The sequence below is a fragment of the Nicotiana sylvestris genome, chromosome 6 (genome assembly GCF_000393655.2).
Source record: "Nicotiana sylvestris chromosome 6, ASM39365v2, whole genome shotgun sequence".
Lineage (NCBI taxonomy): Eukaryota > Viridiplantae > Streptophyta > Magnoliopsida > Solanales > Solanaceae > Nicotiana > Nicotiana sylvestris.
The window spans coordinates 122,877,219-122,889,498 of NC_091062.1; positions in this window are offsets into that span (position 1 = coordinate 122,877,219).

Consider the following 12,280-nt stretch of genomic DNA (forward strand, 5'->3'; position numbering starts at 1 on the left):
TGCTGCTGTGTGTTTTTACTTTGGGACTACAGGACGGTATCCCGGGAGATCCCCTATACATATTTATGATCTGAACTGAGGTGCGGGATACCAAGAGATCCCTAGCACATATATTGAGGATACCAAGAGATCCCTAGCATATATTGAGGATACCAAACGATCCTCGGGATACTGAGAGATCCCTAGCATATATTGAGGATACCAAGAGATCCTCGGGATTCCAAGAGATCCCTAGCATATATTGAGGATACCAAGAAATCCCTACTATATATTGAGGACACCAAGAAATCCTCATGATACCAAGATATCCCCGGTTATCATCCTTGTTATGAGTGGTACTTTCTTGTGGTTTGCCTTCATCTTTGTTCCCGTTATTGTACTCTTATTATCCTGTGTAGATTCTTATTGTAGATTTTCAATTGTACTGTTTATCTTATCCTGTCATCTTTATATTTATTTAATCTCAGTAGGGCCCGGACCTTCCTCATCACTACCCAACCAAGGTTAGGCTTGGCACTTACTGAGTACCGCTATGGTGTACTCATGCCTCTTCTGCACATGTTTTTCATGTGCAGATCCAGGTACCGCTACTCAGCCATATCATCCTCGAGGAGGAGACTACTCTAGATACTTCGAAGTACATCTGCCGCGTCCGCAGACCGAGAAGTTCCTTTCTATTCCTGCCTTTAGTATTAAGTCCTTCTGTAATTTTTCTGTTCTTATTAGACATTCCAGAGCTAGAGCTATGTAGTATTTATCTTAGCTTGTGATTCGTGGGTTTCCGGGTCTTGGATTTACATATTGGTTTTTTTGAGATTTATATAGAGTGTATGCCGAGCGGCAAATTTAAACACTATTATCGCTTTATTTCTGTTTTTAAATTGTTTTACTTTCGCAAGTTTGGTTACCTTCTGCAAATTTAGGTTTACCTAGTCGTAGAGACTAGGTGTCGTCACGATGGTTCACGGAGGGCGAACTGGGGTTGTGACAATAATTTCGCGATGTCACGACCCCGGTTCACCCTCCATGAACCATCGTAACGGAACCTAGTCTCTAAGACTAGGTAAGCCTAACAACGCGAAAAATAAACCGATTTGTGGAAGAAATAATTAAAATCGAAATAGTGAAATAAAACAGTGTTTAAAAGTGCCACTCGGCATACACAATATCAACTCTCGAAAACTAAATACATTTCCCAAAACCCAGAATCTCATGATCACAAGCCTTTGAATGTCTAAAAGCATCTAACTCCAAAATATCTAACAAAGAAACAAAAGTACAGAAGGGCTAATACAAATAGGAAGAACAGAAAGGGACTCTTCGGTCTGCGGACGCAGCAGATATACCTCGAAGTCTCTACGAACGCTTCATCTCATGTGTGATAAGTCTGAGTAGAGGTACCTAGATCTGTACATGAAAAACCTGCATAGAAAAGGCATGAGTACACCACAGCGGTACTCAGTAAGTGCCAAGCCTAACCTCGGTCGGGTAGTGACAAGGAAGGTCAGGGCCCTACTGAGATTAAATGAAATATAAGGTACGACAGTATAAGATAAATAGTACAGTTGAAAGATAACAATAAGAATTAACACAGGATAAAATGGATAAATACAACTAAAATAGAGGCAAAAACAATCACCAGGAATACCACTCTTCACAAAGGTAATAACCGGGGATCTCTCAATATCCCGAGGATCTCTTAGTACTCTCAATATATATCAGGGATTTGTTGGTATCCTCAATATATGCTAGGGATCTCCTGGTATCCCGATGATCTTTTGGTATCCTCAATATATGTGTTGGGGATCTCTCGGTATCCCGCACCTCAGCTCCAATCATAAAATAGGTACAAGGGATCTCCCAGGATGTCGTTCTCTAGTCCCAAAGTAAAACACACAGCCATAACACAAAGAATACTCAATTAAACTCAATTTCGTACCAACGTAAAATAGGTAATTCTAACCTAACATGCTTCACATAATACAAATAAGGCAATTCAAGCAATAAGGCAATTAAGTCAATTAAACATACTTCTCTAAGTTAACAACAAGCTTAAATTTCAAGTACATTAAATAGGAAAGGAAAACACAATTAAAGCTACTTTAGTGAAAATAGGATTTTCAACAATTAGAAAAGTACGCACTTAAAATCAACCTGAAATCACGCTTTTGCCATGAGTACTCGACTCCAAATGGCCCAAATTTATTCAATTCAATTGCATATTGTAAGTAACACTTCAAGTAACTGATTCTACAAATAAATTCTAAGCTAATACGCGAAATTAGGTAAAATGACCAAAACGCCCGTAGAGCCCACATCTCGGAATCGGGTAAAAATTATTTTTTTTGAATCCTCATACTCTCCCGAGTTCATGCATACCAAAACTATCCAAATCCAAGGTCAAATACCCAATCAAAATTCGAATTCTAGGTCTAAGAACCTTCTTCCAACTTTTCCCTAATTTTCATCTCCAAACTTAAATTAAATGATAAAACTAACAATAGATTGATGGAATGTAACTAGAAAGGGTTAAAGAATTGTTAATCACTGATTTCCTATTCAACTTCCTCCCAAAATCGCCCTCTCTCGAGCTCCAATTTGATTTTTCCAAGTTTTGAAACTAAACACTCGAAATCCCTATTTTCTGACCAGTGAAACCGTATCTGCGCTCCCGCTTATGTGGAGCCATGGTCGCATCTGCGACTTCTCATTTAAATCACTTTTGCGCTTCTGCGATATTCATCCCGCACCTGCGGCCTCGTAGGTGTGGCCACACACCCGCACCTGCGGCCTCGTAGGTGTGGCCACACACCCGCACCTGCGGCCTCGTAGGTGTTTCCACACACCCGCATCTGCGACTCTAGTTCTTCTTCCTCTTAGCCGCATCTGAGGCTCTCCTTTCGCTTCAACGGGCTCACACCTGCGGTTCCAAGCCGCAGGTGCTATTATGACAGCAGACTCAACAGATTTAGCTGCAAATTCCAACTATAAACTTCCCGTTAACCATCCGAAATCATCTCGAGGCCCTAGAGACCTCAACCAAAAGTACAAACAAGTCACATACCACTATCTAAACTTATACAAATCTTCCAAACACCTCAAACAACATCAAATCAACAAATTAGCATCGGATTCAAGCCTAAGAATTTCAAAAACTCTCAAAATACGCTTTCGATCAAAAAGTCTATTAAACCTTGTCCGAATGACCTGGAATTATGCACACACGTCACATTCAACCCTACGGAGCTACACCAACTTCCGGAATTCCATTCCGACCCTTGGATCAAAATCTCACTATCGAACCAGAAACTTCAAAAATTCGACTTTCGACATTTCAAGCCTAATTTAGCTACGGACCTCCAACGCACAATCTGAACACTCTCCTAAACCCAAAATCACCCAATGGAGCTAACAGAACCATCAAAATTCCATTCCGATGCCGTCTTCACACTGTTCTGACTACGGTAAAATTTCCGAAACTTAAGCTCTCATTTAGGGACTAAGTGTCCCAAACTCACCGAAACTCCAAATAATTCCTTCCAGCAACTCACAACAGCAGAAACAAACACGGGAAAAGTGGTTAATAGGGGATCTGGGCGTTAATTCTTAAGACGACCGGCCGGGTCGTCACATCTTCCTACACTTAAACATTTGTTCATCCTCGAACGAGCATAGAGACATGCCTAAAGTAGTGATAAGATGAGGGTAACGGTTGCGCATATCCTGCTCGGTCTCCCAGGTCGCCTCCTCGATCGGCTGACCCCCCACTTAACCTTCATTGATGCAATGTTCTTTGACCTCAACTTTCTAACCTGCCAGTCCAATATTGCCACTGGATCCTCAACATAGGATAAATCCTCGTCCAACTGGACTGAACTGAAATCCAACACGTGCGACGGATCACTATGATACCTCTGGAGCATCGAAACATGAAATACCGGATGAACTCCTGCAAGCTGGGAGGTAGGGCAAGCTCATAAGCAACCTCCCCAACACACCTCAATAACTCAAAAGGGTCAATAAACCTCGGACTCAGCTTCCCTTTCTTCCCAAATCTCATAACGCCCTTCATAGGCGAAACTCGAAGTAGAACCCGCTCTTCAACCACATAGGAAACATCACGAACCTTCCGGTTCGCGTAACTCTTCTATCTGGACTAGGCTGTACGGAATCTATCCTAAATCACCTTAACCTTCTCCAAAGCATCCTGAACCAAGTTTGTGCCCAATAACCTGGCCTCACCCCGCTCAAACCAACCCATCGAGGATCAACACCGCCTACCATATAAAGCCTCATACGGTGCTATTTGTATGTTGGACTGATAGCTGTTGTTGTAGGCAAACTCCGCCAATGGTAAGAACTGATCCCAAGACCCTCTGAACTCAATCACACATGCACAGAGAATATCCTCAAGAATCATAATAGTGCGCTCAGATTGTCCGTCCATCTTAGGGTGAAATGTTGTACTCAACTCCACCCGAGTACCCAACTCATGTTGAACATCCCTCCAGAATCATGATGTGAACTGAGTTACTCTATCTGAAATGATGGAAACTGGAATACCATGCAGACGAAAAATCTCCCGAATATAAATCTCCACTAACCGCTCCGAAGAATAGGTAGTACACACAGGAATAAAGTGTGTGGACTTGGTCAGCCAATCCACAATTACCCAAATGGCATCAAACTTCCTCAAAGTCCGTGCGTGCCAACTACAAAGTCCATGGTGATCCGCTCCTACTTCCACTCCGAAATCTCTATCTACTGAAGTAACCCACCTGGTCTCTGGTGCTCATACTTCACCTGCTGACAATTGAGGCACTGAGCTACAAACCCAACTATATCTTTCTTCATCTGCCTCCACCAATAGAGCTGTCTCAAATCCTGATACATCTTCGCGACACCCAGATGAATGGAACACCACGAGCTATGGGCCTCCTCTAAAATCAACTCCTGAAGCCCATCAACATTGGGTACACAAATCCGACCCTACATTCTCTATACCCCATTATCACCAATAGTCACATCTCTGGCATCACCATGCTGAACCTTATCCTTGAGGACAAGCAAATGAGGGTCATCAAACTAACGCTCCCTGATACGATCAAATAAGGAAGATCGAGAAACCACGCAAGCTAGAACCCGACTAGGCTCCGAAAGATCCAATATCACAAACTAGCTGGCTAAGGCCTGAACATCCATCGCCATAGGCCTCTTCAATGCTGGTAAATAAGACAAACTCCCCAAACTCTCTTCCCGACGACTCAAAGCATTGGCCACCACATTGGCCTTGCCCGAGTGATACAAAATAGTGATATCATAGTCCTTCCGCAACTCTAACCTCTTTCTCTGGCGCAAATTTAGATCCTTTTGCTTGAACAAGTGTTGCATGCTCTGATGATTAGTATAAATCTCACAAGGGACCCCATACGAATAATGACACCAGATCTTCAGGGCGTTAACAATGGCAGGTAACTCAAGGTCGTGGACAAGATAATTCTTCTCGTGAACATTCAACTGTCTGGACGCGTAAGGAATCACCCTACCGTCCTACATCAAAACCGCTCCAAGGCCAATCCTCGAGGCATCACAATAGACAGTATAAGATCCCGAACCTGTAAGTAATATCAAAACTGGGGCTGTAGTCAAAGCTGTCTTGAGCTTCTGAAAGCTCATCTCATACTCAGCTATCCACTAGAACGGAGCACCCTTCCGGGTCAACCTGGTCATAGGGGCTGCAATCGATGAAAACCCCTCCACAAAACGATGGTAGTTGTTGATACCCAATTTTTTTATATATTTTAAATATGTAAAATAACTTAAAATGGCATATATATGAATATGTAAGCATATCCAAGTGTTTTATTATTTTTCCATGATTTTTAAAGATTTTTAAATCAATTTATTTCCCTTTTTTATCCATAAAATCCCAATAATTATGTCCAAAATTATTATTTTTGATGATTCATTTATTGAATCTTTATATTTATGCCAAAATATGGCTAATGTAATTTTTACAATCTTATTAAGTTTTTATAAAGCTAATTGCATATAATTGTAATATTAGCCCTTTTAAGATTTAATTGTGTTTTGTATTCATAAAATTTAAGCCCTGTATTTTTAAATTGTTAATTGTATATTATAAATCATTTTAGTGCTTTCAATTTATTTCCAGAATTTATTTACTATTTTTATAATTTTAAAAAAAAGGCAAATTGGCTATTTTAATAATAGCCCAATTGCATTTAAATTGTAGCCTAAATCTGACCCCAAATCAGACCCAATTTTCCCGGCTCAATTTCATTTAAACCCAACCCCTAACCCAATTAAACCAACCCAAACCCGGATTCCCCACCTACACTTTTAAATTTAGGCTGTTGATCATTTAGATCAACGACCACCTTTCCTCATTGCCATTTTTAACCCTGAACGACCCCTAAACCCAACTCATTTCCCACCACCCGCCGCCTCTGAATCCCTTCCCTCTCAATTCTCTCTGCAACCTCATATGAACCCTAGTCACCGCCATTTAATTCCACCATAATCCACCTCAACCTCTGCCTAATCCATGGTCTCTCATGGCCATTTGAGATGTGTATCGGCCTCCTATGGCTCCTGGGTGTTTGTTTCTGTGGTTTCATGGCCAAACCTCAAAGGAATATGGTCCAGTCCTTGCTTGACTTCTGTTCATGGCCTTTCTCTGTCCATCCATGACATTTCTCCGGTCATTCATGGCCTTTCAAGGTAGATCCTTGACTTTCCTGGTTAGATCGGTAATTCTCAAGGTCTTTCTCATCTTTTTTGGGTTTTCTGAAACCCTATTCTTTAAGATCTGGCAATTTTCTTCAGATCTATCTTAAATCTGTGTTTACTACAAACTTCTTAAGTGCTTTCTCGAAGGTTCTTCAACTTTTCTTTCAAAACAACTCTTCATTTTTCGACGATTAGGGTTTCCTTTAAGTTTTTCAAAAGATCTCATCTCTGATTTCAATGTTGTCTGTGATTTTGCTATATTTAAAACGATTTGCTCATGTTGTCCTTCTATCTATTTCAGCAAGTTAAAAACCCTAGTTCCCTTTTTGGTCTTATCCAAGTTCTGAAATTGTTTGCTTAAATGTGTGCTTATTTTAAGTTCTTCGTTTATGACTCTCTTTACCTTGTTTGACTCATCTGATTTTGAATTTTTATCATCTCTTAAATTTGGCTACTGTTGAAGCCCTAATTTCTTAGAATTTTTGCCTCACTTGTTACTCGTGAGACCTTTACTTGTTTTTGACTCTCTTTACTTGTTACTATGTTCTTTTCATTGTTGATTCTATGTGACTACTTGACCTACTTGACTATCGCGCTTCGAATATTTTCTTGCTACTGAACCCTAGCTTACCCCTACTACTACTGTATGTTTGTGTTGCTTCTTTTGTCAATATGTTTAACTCAGCATGCTTGTTCATCCCTTGCTATTTATATGGTGAAGTGCAGAATCATGTTCCTTTCTTGATTGATCTTGATTTCCTTGATCTTCTGAGTAATTGTAAAAGGTTTTCTTACGATCCTTAATTTTTACTCATCTGTTTAAAATTAATTAATTGTTTTCCTTTACTGTGATGTTTTACCTTGCTGAATCCTTTCCCAAAATAAGCCTATTTTGTACTTAGACTTGGTTATTTACTTCATACTTTTACTATCCCCTTATATGGCAATAATCAATCTATCCCCAAACTGATTTCTTCCCTTAATTAAACTTATTACTACCTGTTAAACAGTGATTCCTTAATTAAATGGAATCACTTGTGTTAATTGATTCTGATTGTGATTATTTCCATGTTTGTGTTTAATACTTTACCTCTTCTTCACTCGTTTTCACAACTACAATTGCCAACCACCTCTTCTTTCAAAGACACGAACAATTTGAGTTCAAGAACACACACTTACACTCAAAACTTTCTCTCTTTTTTCTACTACTACTTGTGCTACTACTTTGTCTAGTCGGCTGAAAGCCAAGGCTAGACTGTGGAATTTTGCTTACTTTTCCTTTCTGCACTTTGCTTCTCTACTGGTATGTCCTAGTTAATTTTCAAGCATCAACAACAACATGTTTCTTTAATTGTTCCAACTTATCTCATTCTTGTCTACTTCTGCTTATGTTTCTTCGGTCAAGTTACATTAATAACATGCTGAAATATGTTCCCTTCCCCTTTTAAATTAATGCTCTCCTCTATGTATGAATCCCAAACCCCATATCCCATCTATGTTTTTGTGTTCCTCTGGTTGGTTTGTGGCCATGCCAGCATCACCTATTGTTGTGCATGACCAAACTAGACCCCTGTTGGGTCATGTGCTTACAAACAATGTGTTCCCAAAACCCCTTTGACCCCTTGTATGACTATTAATTATGTGTTTTGGTCATTACCCCAGCTGATTTTAAACACTTCTGCTACTGATTACCTTCAAAAAAATGGACTTACCAGTCCAGTTTTAAACAAACTCTTTTTTTTTTAAAAACTATGTGTTCTGCACTTCCACTATATTCTTAGAACCTAGGTTCTGCCCCTCTTGTGTTAGCCTTGCCTTGGGACCCTTGAGCTCCCTCTGAACTTGGACACATAAGGGTTGGCCCTTCCACACTGCACTCATTTCTGTCAGGTTATGCAAACCTGGGTGTAAGCACTGCTCGGGGTCCCTTGAGGCCCTTATGGAACTTTGACACACCCAGGTCTGAGAAAGGCTTTGAAACAACATGGGCATTTGAGGTAGTTTATTCCATAACTCAAAGAGGAAGTCAAGAATCAGGCTTCCTATGGTTGTAACTCCTTATTTTTGCACTTTTCTGATGTAATTCAGTCATTTTTGGACTGTAATAATTTGTAACGAATATTGGGGTTGGCTAGTGAAAAGGGATGGGGTGATTATGCATGCTTTAACTATCAGAAGGGTAGATAACATGCCTATAGGATCTGTTTAATAAACTCTGCATGTTTTACTTCCACACTTAGACACCATGCCTATAGGGTCTAAATGACTATAATCGGACATCATGCCTACAAGGTTAAAATCAGCTTTGAAATTAGATGCCATGCCAATAAGATCAAAATCAATTTTTCATAGAAATCATGTCTATAGGAATTTCGCTATGATCAAATGGATCGTGCCTGCTTCACTTCATGATTAGATACCATGTCTATAGGACCAAAATTAGCCTTTAATATTTAGATACCATGTCTGTAGGAATTAAAATCAGCTATAATAGAGATCATGTCTACAAGATCTAAAACCAGTTTAGTTAAAAAATCGGTTTTACTCGTACAGTTCTGAATCAGTTTAAATAACCTGCACTTTTAAATTAATACGGTTAGAAAGCATGTCTGTAGGATCCAAGTCGCTCGTTTCAAATTGTTTACTATTTTACTACACCCCTAATCAGTAATAGATATCATATTTACTATTGCGCCTAGGCAAGCCTTAGGTAATAATGATAAAACTGAATCGCCTTTGTTTAATTAGCACTACTACAACCTGCAGGCATGCCTGATTTGGATTTCTCATCTGAGTTATGTAATAAATCGGTCTGCTTCAACAATTAAAACACCATGCCTTAGTACTTTAAATTCTGACCCCAACTGTATTTAAGTCATTGTTTGCGGAGGTATATATGAGCCTCTTAATTGTTTATGTGCTTCCCCTTTATATGTAGTCCTACATGTTTTGTCTGTCGCCTTAGCCTTTTACCTTTAAAACCTAAGAGTCAGCCTAAAATCCTCCCTCTTATAGGAATAGTAGTTCTAAATTCCTTCGGGACTGGTAGGAATAAGATGGGTAATAGCATGCAATAGAGGTCGAGACCAATCTGCGCTTTAATACCTTAGCTGGGTGGGAAGGGGAGATATGGATATGATGACCGATGCGCTAATACCATGCGTATCCCCTCTTCTGAGGAGTGTCATACCAAGTATCGCATTGATGTGATCCATATTATAAACAAACCTAGGACTCTCCCCCCTCCTTTTTATATTCTCAAGTATTTGTAAAACTGTAACTCCATTTTAAAATTCGCCTTTTAATGATTGTTTTCAAACTCTTATGTGTTTAAACTTAAATCCCCTACTATTTGAGCCTACACTTGTCTATTACTAAATGTACAAACTTACAAAACTGTCTGGTCAGGAACCACAGTAGTGGATCCTGAGGGGTGCTAACACCTTCCCCTTAGGATAATTTCAAGTACTTACTCTATCTCTGGTTATCAAACAAACTTAGAAATGAACCCTATAGGTGTCCTAATGCACCTTAAATCATTAGGTGGCGACTCTTCAAAATGCAAACCTCGTTCCCAAAAGGAATGAGTTGTCGTATAACCAAAAATGTCATAAACCCGATTTTCAGACGAAAAGGACGGAAAAAGGGGCGTGACAGTAGTAACCCGCCAAGCTAAGAAAACTGCGGATCTTTGTAGTTGAGGATGGCCTGGGACAATTCTGCACTGCCTTTACTTTCATCGGATCCACCTGAATACCCTCACTCGATTCCAAGTGGCCTAAGAATGCCACGGAATCCAACCAAAACTCATATTTCGAGAACTTAGCGTATAACTTCTTTTCCCTCAGAGTATGGAGCACTATCCTCAGGTGCTGCTCATGATCTTCCCGACTTCGGGAATACACCAGAATATCATCAATAAAGACAATGACGAACGAGTCAAGATATGGCCAGAACACACTGTGCATCAAATGCCTAAAGGCTGCTGGGGCATTGGTCAGCCCACATGACATAACAAGGAACTCGTAATGACCATACCTAGTTCTGAAAGTGGTCTTCAGGATATCTGGCTCCCGAATCTTCAACTGATGGTAATCTGAGCGCAAGTCAATCTTAGAAAACACCTGTGCGCCCTGAAGCTGGTCAAACAAATCATCAATACGAGGCAAAGGATAACGGTTCTTCACTGTAACTTTGTTCAACTGGCGATAATCAATACACATACACATAGAACCATTATTTTTCTTCAGAAACAAGACAAGAGAACCCTAAGGTGATACAATGGGCCTAATAAAACCCTTATCAAGCAATTCCTATAACTAATCCTTCAACTAAGGATGAGTCATATGATACGGAGGAATAGAAATGGGCTGAGTGCTCGACAACAAATCAATGCTAAAATTAATATCTCTATCTGGCGGCACGCCCGGAAGGTCAGCGGAAGAGGTATCAATACTGACATCTCTCACAAAAGGTAGATACGCGTCACACCCCTTCTCAACCATATGCTCAGCCTTAAGGAAAGAAATAACTCTATTGGGAGTGTGATCTAAGGCACCCCTCCACTCAACACGCGGTACACCTAGCATAGCCAGCGTCACGGTTTTGGCATGACAATCAAGAATAGCATAATGGGGCGACAACTAGTCCATGCCCAAGATAATATCAAAATCTACCATGGTGAGAAACAATAAATTGGCTCTGGTCTCAAAACTACTAAGAGCAACCAAACATGACCGATAAACGCGGTCCACAACAAGAGAATCTCCCACAGGTGTAGAAACTTAAACAGGGGAACTCAAAGAATCCCGAGATACACCCAAATGCGGGGAAAAATAAGAAGACACAAAAGAATAAGTGGAGCTTAGATCGAATAGAACCGATGCATCTCTGTAACAAACCAAGACAATACCTGTGATGACAGAACCGGAGGCAACAACCTTGGTATGTACAGGAAGGGCATAATATCGGTCCTGTCCTCCCCCTCTAGGGCGACCTCTACCTCCCCGACCTCCACCTCTAGCTGGCTAAGCAGGTGGGGTAGCAATTGGAGCTGTAACGATAGCCTGAGAACTCTGCGGGGTACGCTGTGGCTGAGAAGTCTGTGGAGGAGCACTCCTCCCAAGTCTAGGGAGATCCCTCACCACATGGTGTATGTCACCACACTCAAAACAAGCTCTGGGCTGTGACTGGCTCGGGCTAGGTCTACTGGACTGATCTCTAAAACCACCCCGTGTAGGAGGCGTGCTAGATACCAGAGGTGTATAATAAGGCTCTTGAGGCCTAGGAGGAGCTGGAATACCACTGGCTGCTGGAAGAGCTAAATAAACAGGGTGACTCATATAACCCCTACCATGATGACCTGCAGCTGGGGCACGGGCACTAAAATAATGGCCCGACTCTCGAGACCTCTTGGCCTCCATCTCCTCTCTCTCTCTCTCTAGCATGCATACCCCCAATCCTCCTAGCAATTCTCACCACCTGCTGATAAGAAATATCCATCTCCAACTCATGAGCCATGCTAGAC